The sequence below is a fragment of the Nesoenas mayeri genome (genome assembly GCF_963082525.1).
Source record: "Nesoenas mayeri genome assembly, chromosome: W".
Taxonomy (NCBI): domain Eukaryota; kingdom Metazoa; phylum Chordata; class Aves; order Columbiformes; family Columbidae; genus Nesoenas; species Nesoenas mayeri.
In genome coordinates this window covers 938,255-951,298 of record NC_137553.1, presented here as the reverse complement: position 1 = coordinate 951,298, position 13,044 = coordinate 938,255, and the positions used below count along the sequence as shown (strand labels likewise).

Below are 13,044 nucleotides of genomic sequence, written 5' to 3'. Positions count from 1 at the left end.
ATTCTTACCCACAACATTGCATCAGTAAGTTGTACATATTCTCATCTGTGTAACTGAAGCATGTGAAAGACTATTTTCCTATTAAGTGCTTACACTAAAGTCCAGATATAGCACAAAAAGGTGGTATAGAATATAACAGAGTATTTTTGTAGTTGGAAGGGACCTAACATGATCATCTAAGTCCAGTTGCCTAACCACTTCAGGACTGACAAAGCATGTTATCAAGGGCATTGTCTAAATGCCTCTTAAACACTGACAGGCATGGAGCATCAACCACGCCTCTCTAGGAAGCCTGTTCCAGTCTTTGACCACCTAATCAGTAAATGTCCAGTCTGAACCTCCCCTGGTGCAGCTTCAAACGATTCCCATGTGTCCTGTCACTAGATGCCAAGGAGAAGAGCTCAGCCCCTCCCTCTCCACTTCCCCTCCTCAGGAAGCTGTAGCAATGAGCAATGAGTTTGCTCCTCAGCTTCCTTTTCTCCAGACCAGACAAACCCAGAGCCCTCAGTCGCTCCTCATAGGACATGCCTTCCAGCCCTTTCACCAGCTTCATTGCCCTCCTCTGGACGCATTCAAGGACCTTAACATCCTTCTTAAATTGTGGGGCCCAGAGCTGCACACAGTACTCAAGGTGAGGCCACACTGGGATAATCACCTCTTTTGACCAGCTGGTTATGCTGTGTTTAATGCACCCCAGGATGTGGTTTGCCCTAAGGTGCCAGGGCACACTACTGCCTCCTATTGACCCTGCTGTCAACCAGCAGCCTCAGATCCCTCTGCAGGGCTGCTCTCCAGCCACTCCTCTCCCAGTTTGTACTTGTGTCCAGTGTTACTCTGTCCCAAGTGCAGATTTGTTTTGGTTGGAAAAGACTTTTAAGATCATAGAGTCAACCTGTTAATATAACACTATCAAGTCCACCTCTAAACCACGTCCCTAAGAACCTCATCTGTCTTTTAAACACCTCCAGGGATGGTGACTCAACCACTTCCCTGGGCAGCCTGTTCCAATGCCTGAAAAGGCATTCGACTAGAACTGCCATAAAAAGGAACTATATCATAGTTTTTCTGCTGCACAATGGCTTCCAGCTCCTCCTGTTTGTTGCCCGTGCTGCGTGCATTGGTATAGGTGCACTTCAGCCGGGCTACTGATCCTGCCACCTTTTTTGGAGGAGAAGCTCTAATTCCTATGTGACCATTCTCAGGTGCTTCCATGCTTTCAAACACATCAACAACCCTTGCATCTTGTGCAACTCTGTAATAAACATCTCTGTGTGCTAAATTTGGCTCTTTTGTATGCATACTGGGTAAAGAACCCTGTTTTGGGACAACACAAGGATAACACTACTTGTGCTCCTGATCCTTTAACCAGTCATCCCAAGGCCCTGAAGTCCCTCTTGATTTCCCTCAGATTTCCTGTTGCAACCTCATCACTGCCTACCTTAAAAATCAATAACGGATAATAATCTGAGGGCCATAGCAGGGCAGGAAGTTTTCTCTTCACATGTTTAACCTGAGCCCCAGGGAGGCAGCAGACTTCCTTAAGAAGTGGGCCTTCTGTTCCCCTCAGAAGGGAGTCTCCTATGACAATGACCCATCTTTCTTTCCTTTACAGAAGCAGTTTTGACAGAGGGTGTAGACTGACAATTTCTGCAGCACCTCCAACTTAGTTGAATTGTCATCCTCAGTATTGTTTGGTTTCACTTGCAGAACCTCATACCTGTTTTGCAAAGGAACCTGGGAAGGTGGGGCAGTCACAGCAGAGACATTCCTGGTGCACTGGTCAGGAACATGCTGCCATCACCCCCTATCCCTTAAGTCACCACATTCCGCCATGCAGAGAGAAGGTGGGGAGTCCTTCGTCTCATGTGCCCTGTCTACCTGCTGGGTCTGTCCCAGGGAAGGTAGGGTGCGACTCCGCTGGTCTATCTCCCTCTCACACTCCCTGATACTCCTCAACCTACTTACCTCCTCCAGGCTGTGTCACTATGTGGAAGAGTTCCTCTACTTGAGCACACCTCCCACAGCTGTGCTCACTGCTGCCATCCAGTACTGGTGTAAGAGCAGGGCTCACCCTGCAGCCTGACACCTGGGTGGCTGCATCTTCCCACCAGATCTTGGTCTGGGCAGCTGCATCACTTGTGGTGGGTGCCGAGCTTACAGAGGCCATGGCTTTCTGCTGGGTGGATACCATTGCTCTCCAGTGAGCTAGCAGAGCTGTGTGCCCTACTGTGCAAACTGCCACACCATGCCCTGTTTGCCTGCCCTGTTCACAGCTCTGCTGGTCACTGGCACTCCCCAGGGGCTTCTTTTATATGTGGTGGAGCTTGGCTGCCTTTGCTCCTGGCCCCACCCAGGTCTCATCAGCTGCTGTCAGGCTCCTGGTGGTTCTCCTGGCTCCCCCCAAGATTCCCCCAGATCGGGAAACCCCCTAGTGCACCACACTAGAGCACTCTGCTGCTGATCGTGCCAGCACCAGGGCTGCTCACCTTGGCAACAAATCAGCCACACAGAGGACTTTTTTTTCTCAATTTAGTATTCCAAACAGCTTGTACAGGTTCTTTACAAAGATGTTTATTTGTAAATGTATGATGTTGTAAGTATTGCTATGTCTTAATGACTTAAGACATTTGAGAGCAAATAAAAATATTTTAATATATTAATTTTTAACATATATGTTGCTGATCATCTCCTTTAGCAGAGAATGCCAAACATAACAAGCAAAGCAGCAACTTTGCTTACACAAATTATCCTGAAATTATCCAAGGGCAATATGTTCACACAAATATATCAAGTGAAAATTTAGTATATCAAGTGAAAATTTAGTATATCAAGTGTTTTAGGGTCAAGCATAGTTTGGTCTCAAGCAATAATATGACTTTGAAGATGTTAACAGTAATTAGAGAACAATAATGTATTTATCAAATTCTGTATAGCATGAATGTCATTGAATGGGTTTAAGTTCATACCCTTTACCTCCTTCTGACTACGGAATGGTAAGTGCTACTGTTCTAACTAGCACATTCCATAAAATTCCATCATTCAAAATAAACTCTGTACAATGAAGTTGCCATGAATATAAAACCAGAAGTTAATAATTAACAGTATCAAAAAAACCCCAAGCACACAAAGTGATTTGATTTGTTTTATGCTTCTTTGTAGTAAGCAGCAATGATTCAAACTTTGATAGACCTGAGGGAGGAGAAAATATTTATGGCTCAATCTCTTATGACTACAAAATTAAATATTTTCCATAACAAAAAGTCAACACAAACTCCCAACTCCCAGTCAAGAACAAAAGAATGAAGCATTTAATTGTCAGTTGGCCTTTGTTTTTTGAGCCTGAATTAATTCTGCCTAATATATTCTTAAAATATTGTTAAATTCAATAGCAAAACTAGAAGCCATGTTTCTGAATGCTTCTGCCTTACTCTCACAGAGAAAGAAAAAGGGTAAGACAACACAGAAATAAAATAAACATTCTTTGAGGGTGTGGACTCCACTTTTTCTCATTTCTCAGAATATCCCCAGTCTTTATGACAGGCAGCAAAAGCTGGACATTTTAAAATTATATCTCAGAATCTGCTGTGGAAACACCATATAATCACATGAAAATTGTTCTTGATCTGATGGCTCTTTCAGAATTACTTTGAGGGAACTAAACATTCCACAGCCATGTTTATTCATACCTAATATTGCCCAATGTCAGCTTTAAGAGTTTGGGGAACTGGACCAGGAGAAGAGTGGTAAAATGAATTCCCGACTCTGCCAAAAGATTTCATTGCATTTTTAAGCAAGTCAAATCTGGGAGTTGGATCTCTTCTTAATTCACAAGGACAGTACTGGTAACAGCTAGGAAGGAATGTAAATGACCATGTCGTACACTTCTATAGCATAAAACAAATGATCACTAGACTCAAAAAGACAAAATATAAATGTAAACACAAGGGTAATCACAACTTATCTTACAGACAATTAGATTAGATTATGTTAATGAAAAAAATCAGGATTTGCCTGTATTGGGGAGAATCATGCACTACTTAGAATCACAAGCACAATGTCAAGCACAAAGCAACTGTCTGATCTACTAAAACTATATCCTGGAAAGCTGCTCTATATTTTAACAAAACCACTGAGGCTGCAGATGCACACTCTACTGTTGTGAAAAAATAAGAAACAGGTTTGGCTTTCCTTTGTTTCTCTGTCTTCAGTGTTATCCTTTATTTCTCAAGATGGAACTATTAAGTCTGTTTCCCAGTAGAGATAGACTTCAAAAACCTGGATATTTTGGTCAAATGGATTTTTCTCCTCTTTTAAACCTACTTTACAGCAAATAAAAGCCTTTGTAAGCAGGCAGACAGGACAAGGAAAACTAGCTTTTTCAAAGAAGCCACCATATCTAAGTCTTTACTACTGATTTGGATTTCTAATTCCTTGTCTTCAGCCTTCAAAATCTTGATTTGATAAACTCTCATGAAATCAATTACTGCTTTTGCTGTTCTTTCCAAATAATTTGACGACTATCTGTGAAACTACAATGATAAACAAATGTTCTGTCTTTCCTGCTCAGTAGTTGTATGTTTTAAAAAAAAAAAAAACAACAAAAAAACACACAAAAAAAACATTAAAGAATTGGTTATGCAGTCTCCTAATAATGGCTACCTGGTACACTTTTTCCTAATATACCTCTATAATTCCATCACCACATAAGTTTTTTGTTTTTTTCAAAAAGCAATAAAGGCCAACTACCCACAGCCCATGTTGCGTAGGGATATTAAAAAGCAAAAATGGCATCTAAAGAAATCTGAGTATCAATTATAATGATTTTACATGGTGCAAAATGAAGATGCCAGTTATAGTATAAAATATAATAAAATAACAATGGAAAGTGTGACCACCTAAAATAAGTTGTTGGTTTTTTTTTTTTAATTGAGGACAAATAGTGAAATTTTCTACTTAACATGTAAAGTAAAATTACCTATTTTAATTCACAAAAATCACCCTCTACATAAAGTTCACACTGCGTGGACTGTGGAATTCTTAATTTGCAACTGATAATTTCTAGTCCCTGTCTTGTTGTGTACACGTACGCAGGCAGGTCACAAGAAGAGTCAGAGGCCAGGCATGCATTGCAAAGAGCAAGTTTTATTTTAGTTCCCTCTCTCCTGGGGGATCTCCGAAGTCGCACCTGAGCTCCCAGGCAGAGGTGACACAGGCGGGGACGCAGGCGCTGGTCAGTTCAGCCCTGCTGGTAGATCCTGGTGTTACCTAACACAGAGGTTCTACTCATCAAGCACACAAGGTCAGTAAAACAATTAGTGTGATGTATGTGCTTTTTCTGCAGACAGGTGCAAGTCACTTGAGCGTATTTACATTTAACTAACCTCCTCGCCAATCTTCTGATATATTCCCATACACCTGCACACTAGTCCAAACAGAATGCACAGCTAAAACAGTCTGGTTTATTTTATACAAGACCAAATACCAGCACACAGAACAATTTTTGACAGATAACTTGATTTTTTTGTTGTGTCATTGTAAATAATCCTTACCATATGCATCCACAAGATTTACTGAGATTCATTAGTCCATTGAGCTACAAAACTGAATTAGCCTAACCAGTCATAAAAAGCTAAGTGATTACTCATATTTTGTTTCTTGAAATAAAGAATTCTTTAAAATACTTTGACTAATTATTTCAATTTACAAAACACAATGTAGCAATAATCTCTGTGTACATTTAGAAAAACCTTTCTGAAGTGTTTTTGAGAGATGCTCTTTCATAATTGCTATCTGATCAATTTCTTTAATTAAAAATTTTACACCATGTTATAAATATATGGTGAATACATTATTGTTAATTTTCCAGCACTTCTGATATGAGCAAAAGAGAATTTTTTTCCCTTAAAGTGTTAGTCTATGGTATGGAATATCTCTTTGGTCAGTTGGGGTAAGGTGTCCCAGCTGTGTCCCCTCTCAACTTCTTGTACACCTCCAGCCTACTTGCTGCAGGGGGAGCAGCATGAGAGAGAAGTCCTTGTCTCTGTGTAAGCACTGCTCAGCAGTACATAAAATGTCAGTGTGTTATCAACACTGTTTTCAGCACAAATCCAAAACATAGCATCATGAAACTACTATGAATAAATTTAACTCTATGCCAGCCAAAACCAGTACAACTTCTTATATGTAAGCCTGTATAGCTTAATTAAATGTATGCATATATTTTCAATTCCACAGTTTCTATAATGAAAGAAATAATTGTTATATCAAAATAAAAATAAAAAACCAAAACACACAAAAAAACCCCACAAGCACAAACAGTAAGAGCTTCATAAAGCTGCCTCAAGAGGTTGTGGAGTCTCCTCTGCAGGCATTCAAACCCACCTGGACACATTCCTGTGCAACCTGCTCTGGTGACCCTGCTTTAGCAGGTGGGTTGGACTGGATGATCTCCAGAGGTCCCTTCCAACCCCAACCATTCTGTGATTGTGACACTTTTTTACCCACTAAAAAACAACAAACAAAACCCCCAAATTAAGTAACACCTCACCTGCATTTGCATCAGCTCTGGATCGCTGACCTGTCGATTTTCCAAATGGGGTCTTCATTCATCTGTGTTTAAGTGAGCAGCGAAGCTGCTAGACTAGGGTGAAAATCCGGTTCTTCCCAACTCCCAAAATATCTTCTTACTCTCGTAATACAACAGCTACTTATTAATCCACCATCCAATCACCAATTTGTTATTCCTCAAATATAGGAGAAGCACTTTCAATTATATCACTCTGAAAAACAAACCAAAAAGTATAGTCCGATTTGAGACCTGGTTAAAATAAACATTGAAGTGAAACAAAATATTTTTTCTTTCATGCTCAATGAGAAGTCTCTTCATATTCTGTTATTCTGGATGCATTCAGTAAACAGAGGGCAGGTAGGCAAGAAGACAGCCAAATATTAAGGCTTGTACTTTTCCTCATATTCTGAATGCAAATTCTGTATCAAATCAAAGTCATCCACAGACAGATACACATAGAAAAACCTCATTTAAAAACCCCAACTTTTCTTAGTATAGGGAACAATGACTACTACTTTAAAAACCCTACCTGAAAGCAGAAGAAACTGCACTATCTTCACCATAGGAAAAGCACAAACCCACTACTTCCATCTGTTAGAAAAACTAAAATACTTCACACCCACATATCAGAATTCCTTCTCTACAGATATGTTCAAAAAAATGGTAGAAAGAATCTTAACACTTAAAAGATAAAAACCCCAAATATTCCATTGCAACACTGTTGTGGTTTTGTTAAAAACAAGACCAGCTTCTCTTGTAGTGAATTTTCCTTTCAGCTGAAGTCTTCTTAGTAACTGCACTTCTCTAAAGTAGGATACATGTTTTGGTAGACATAGCAATGGAATGCAAGGTCGCTGATAAGGATGCACATCCTGTAAGTGAGAGGGGCAAGGAGGAGCGAACTGAACAGGTGACTAAAACTGACCAGCTAAGTATTCCATCCCATCCACATGATACATCATATAGAAGTGGAAGATCACAAGGGCCTCATCCCTTTTTCCCTCTTCAACTATGGCCGGCATCTGGGGAGAACTTTGCAAGTCGTCCCTGCAAATCTGAGGCCTAGTGACAGACTGAATCCAGTTCCGGTTTGCTGCAGAGTCCAGCCCAGGACTTCTGGGTAGCTGTAGAGCAGTCAGCATTGATTTGCTGGGACTTTCAAGATTGGTTTTGTATATTTTGTATTATTTTCTCTATTTTATTAGTAGCATTTTAATATTTTCCAACTCTCTCTCTCTTTTTATCCTCCTTTGCCTTCCTATCACTTGTACTTAGTGGGGTGTGGGGGGGTGGGGGCTAAGGAAGACTGGGGGGAAGAGGGGGTTAACAAAGCATCTGCCATGGTTTAATTTTGCCCTGCAATCAAACCTTGACAAATGCTCAAACTAACAATTTGTTAAGTCATTAGTTTATAGAAGATCTGCAAAAGTCATTGGTGATTCACTACACCTAAATTCAGATTCCTGAAACATTTAGTAATCACATTTCTCTAGATAAGGGAGATTGGGAGGACAATTCTTTAAAGTATTTACCAATATTTAAATTACAGACACTTGTTATCACCTAAAATTTTGAAGAATTACAGATCAACTGTTTCAGACTAATGTTTCGGACAGCAAGCATTTCTCCTAATTATTCCATTCATTTCAATGCTGCACATGGCTAAAACAACAGGTTAGGTCAGCTCATCCTTTTAGCCTGGTTTCCCTAAGAAATATGATTACAGAATCACAGAATTACATGACTGCTGTAATCATGTTCTCTGTAATCTGTCAATCATCAGTGGCCTTCTCCCTTTCACTTTTTTTTCTTCCCAACAGGAGCTTTGGAACCTGCTGTTAATTTTTACAAAAGGGTAAAAAACAGAGGAATGTCTCTAACTAGTGACTCACCTGTGGGAAAAGGTGTACCTCATGCTCGTGCCTTACTGAACAACTAAATATACAAGGATATGCCTTGAGGTAAAGTACAAGTGCTATGATGAAACTTGCATTTACATCTACTAACACTTTGCCAATTCTTCCATGAATCACATCCACAAACTCCTATAAATATCAGATCAATGCAGAGGAATATTCCTATAAATAAAAAGCAATAGAGACATAAACAAAATGAAATACTAATTTCTGGTGTTTCTAGTTTAAGCAAGTATTTGGCAATTTCTAGTTTTTGGAAAAAGTGCCCATCTGCCATCCTGAGAGGGAGTCACGAGAGGCAGGCTGCCTTCTGGGAGCTAAGATGCAAGATGTTGCCGAGAGGGTTCCACAACTTGTCAAGAGCACAGACTACAACCCACTGCTGCTCTTTCATGTAGGCACAAATGACACTGCAAGCCGGAACCTGGGCAGAATCAATGAAGACCATAAAGCCCTGGGGGTGCAAGGAAAATATCAGTGCTCAAGTCATCTTTTCCTCCATTCTACCAGTTGGAGGAAAGGGGGCAGCCAGAAATGGATGCATAATGCACATTAACTCCTGACTTCAAGGCTGGTGCTGTCGTGAGGGTTTTGGCTTTTATGACAATGGGACATTCTTTTATGACTATAACCTGTTAGGGAGGGATGGAACCCACTTGTCTAGAAGAGGCAAGGGCATCTTTGGCAATAGGCTGACCAACTCGGTGAGGCAGGCTTTAAACTGAAGAGCTCAGAGAGCAGGGTCCAAAGTGGCAATGCTCATGGAATTGCATCCAACTGGGGAATAAGCCAGGCCAACCAGAGCAGCGACAAATATTCCTTAGCTGCCTCCCAAAATGAGAACCAGAAGGCCAACCACCTCAAGGGTGTTTGGCTCTGGTGGTTCCTTCTGCACACCTCATGAGAAACCTGCATGCTTGATTACTTCTCTGAATTGACTGCACACCAACACATGCAGCATAGAGAATAAATAGGAAGAATTAGAGATCTATGTGCAGTTGTAAGGCCACACAGTGCTCCAGGTGAGGCCGCACCAGTGCAGAGTAGAACAGGACAATCACCTCCCTTGACTGGCTGGCAATGGTGTGCTGAGGTTCCATCTGAACATCAGGAAACACTTTTTTACTGTGAGGCTGACTGAGCACTCTGGTTGCCCAGAGTGATTGTGAAGTCTCCCTCCTTGGAAATATTCAAAAGTCCTCTGGACAGGGTTTTGGGCAATTGACTCTAGGTGGCCCTTCTTGAGCAGGGGGGTTGGACAGGATTACTTGCAGAGGTCCCTTACAACCTCAGCCATTCTGTGAAAAACAAACAATATAGTAAAATTTGGCATTACCCCAGTTATTGCATGCTTCTTTTCTTTTGATAGTTCACATTTTTCCTGCCTAATCATTACTAGGTTTAGTAATGGTAACTGCTTGAGTAAAAGTTTAGTAGGAGAAAAAACTCCAGCTTGTGGCATGTATCTTTAAAATATGGGTCTGAAAAGAGGTGAAATGTAGTCAGAAAGACTGTAAAGTCAAGAGGGGAAAATATTTTTTTCTTCTCATGTGTTGATACAGCTTAAGGATTAGAAAAAGAGTGTGCTTATACAGGTGTGAGCTGAAAAGAAGTCAAGAGAATAAGTTATCTATCAAGCAGAAAAAGAAATAGGGCTTCTGTCTATAATCACTGAAGAGTTGTGGAGATCAGAGGATGTCCCTGATGACTGGAAGAGGGCAAATGTCACACTCATCTACAACAAGGGCCCAAAGGAGGACCCAGGAAACTACAGGCCCATTAATCTTACTTCAGTCCCTGGGAAAGTAATGGAACAAGTTCTCCTGGAAAGTGTTACAAGCCAAATGAAGCAGGTAATTGGGAAAAGCCAATATGGATTTACTAAAAGCAAATCATGCCAGACTAACTTCATCACCTTGTACAACAAAATAACTTATTCTGTTGACATGAGGAGAGCAGAGAAGTGGATGTTGTTTACCTGGACTTCAGCAAAGTGTTTGACACTGTTTCCTACAGCCTTCTCCTAGACAAACTGGCAAGATACAGACTGGATGGGTAGTCTGTGAGATGGATAGGAAATTGGCTAACAGGTTGCACTCAGAGGGTGGTAATCAGTGGTTTTTACTCAGGCTGGCAGCCTGTCACAAGTGAGGTTCCGCAGGGATCAATACTGAGCTCCACAGGGATGTAAAAACACAACTAACTAACCCCCAACCCATCTTTCTGATTCACGGAAATGGTGGGAAAGGGTGTAACCATCCCAAGAAGTTCTTTAAACATACTGTCCTGACATCAAGATGCTCTCTATACTCTTCTGCCTTCCAAATGCATACTCACATGCCAAACAGGCAATGTCATCAGAAAACATATTTCTCTTATTTCACAGAAGAGCCTGAAGTACTAAGTCATATAACAACAGCCAGTGAAAATGATTTTCAGTCTCAAAATTGCATGGATTAATAACAGCATCAATGTCTATAGCCAGCATAGAAAAAAAAAAAATCAATGCCTTTTCCTTTTAATTTTTCCTTCAAACTTTCTTTTTGTTTTCTTTTTTCCATAATGGAGGACATCCTTATAAATATCCCAGTATCATGAAATTTCCAGTCTCTCTTGCATAGTCTTTATGAGCTTTCTACAGTAACAAATCAGATCTTTTGCGAGGGCAAAAACTCATGGACTCCACACAGTCCAATATGAATTCAAGCGAAGCCATTTATTACAGAAACAAGCCTCCTTATATATGCGGTTATTTCCTGATCACACGTCCACGCTCCAAGCATGCATTAGCTGATTGGATATTGTCCATGTTCACGAGCTGTCCATGCGCCCGAGTCTCACTACTAATAGGTCTGTTGATTTACGTTGTGTTTTCAGCTTTCCGAGGTGGCCTTGAAACTCCTTTGGGCCTGGCTAGTTTAATAACAAACCTCCATCTAATAGAAACCCATCCACACATTAACTTCAAGAAAATCCCTCAAATCTCCCACAATCTTTCAGTGCAAAAACTTTTCTGAGGAATTTTAAGGCCTGGCAACATGGGGCAAAGAGCAGCACAAAGGCTCCTCTGTGGCCCCAACAGAAGTAGAATAAGGATATTAAAAACTTGTACTGAGTCTGACTGGGATGGAATCAACTTTTTTTATAGAAGCCTGTATGGTGCTGTGCTTTGCATCTGTGCCTAAAACAGTGTTGATAACAAAGCAATATTCTGGCTATTGCTGAACAGTGCTTGCACAGCATCAAGGCTTTCTCTCTTTCTGCTCCTCCCACCACACCCCCCCCTAGCCGGTAGGCTGGGGATGGGCAAGACTTTGGGAGGGAACATAACTGAGACAGCTGACCCAAACTGACCGAAGGGATACCCATATGGAATATGGAGGTGTCTTCTACCCATTCAATACAACATCATGCTCATCAATAAAAGCTCAGGGAAAGGAGAAGGAAGGGTGGATGTTCATGGTTACAGTGTTTGTCTTCTCAAGCAACCATTATGTGTGCTGAAGCCTTGCTTTCTAGGAAGTGGTTAAACATCTGCCTGCTGATAGGAAGTAGAGAATTAATTCTTTTTTCTTTGCTTACCTGTACAGCTTTTGATTTACCTATTAAAGTGACTTCATCTCAATCCAGAAGTGTTTTAACCTTCCTTTTCTTTTCTCTCCGTCCTCCAGGAGACATGTAGATGACACCAAACTGGGGCGAGTGGCTGATATGCCAGAGGGTTGCACTGCCATCCAGAGGGACCTGGACGGGCTGGAGAAATGGGCCAACATGAACCTCATAAAATTCATCAACAAGGGGCAGTACAAAAGTCCTGCACCTGGGGAGGAATAAACCCGTGCTGGGGGCCAACTGGCTGGAAAGCAGCTTGGCAGAAAAGGACCTGGGGGTCCTGGTGGACACCCAGTTGAACATGAACTGACAATGTGCCCTTGCTGCAAAGAAGGCTAATGGTATCATGGACTGCATTAGACAAAGTATTGCTTGCAGGTTGAGGGAAGTGACCTTTCCCTTCTACTCAGCACTAGTAAGTCCACACCTGGAGTCCTGTGTCCAGTTCTGGGCTCCCCAGTACAAGAGAGACATGGACATGGTCCAACAAAGGGCCATAAAGATGATTAAGGGTCTGGAGCATCTCTCCTCTGAGGAAAGGCTGAGAGAGTTGGGACTGTTTAGCCTGGAGAAGAGAAGGCTTGAAAGGGTTCTTCTCAGTGTGTACAAATACCTGAAGGGAGGGTGTAAAGAGGACAGAGCCAGGCTCTTTTCTGTGGTGCCCAGTGACAGAACAAGAGGCAATGGGCACAAAGTGAAACACAGGAAGTTCCATCTGAACGTCAGGAAAGACATTTTTACTGTGAGGGTGACTGAGCACTGGGGCAGTTTGCCCAGAGAGGTTGTGGAATCTCCTTCCTTGGAGATACTCAGAAACTGTCTGGACATGGTCCTGGGCAACCGCCTCTAGGTGACCCTGCTTGAGCCAGGTGGTGGACCAGAAGAACTCCAGAGGTCCCTTCCAACCTTTTGTGAGAGGGGAGCGAGAGGCTGGGTGAGTGTTTGACT

The 13,044-nt window shown here is 41.6% G+C and overlaps 1 long non-coding RNA gene across 2 annotated transcripts in view; it reads right to left on the bottom strand.

Annotated features, from left to right (window-relative positions):
• Positions 1–2,592: 2,592 nt before the first annotated feature.
• LOC308051418 overlaps positions 2,593–13,044 on the bottom strand; it is a 55,018-nt gene continuing 44,566 nt past the window's right edge. The window contains exons 2-4 of one of the 2 annotated variants that reach the window (XR_013923486.1): positions 12,067–12,237; positions 6,548–6,779; positions 2,593–5,242 (exon numbers count right to left, since the gene is read on the bottom strand). This is a non-coding gene — a long non-coding RNA (uncharacterized lncRNA). The remainder of the gene's footprint in view (positions 5,243–6,547; positions 6,780–12,066; positions 12,238–13,044) is intronic. The other variant, XR_013923487.1, reaches the window with a different exon arrangement.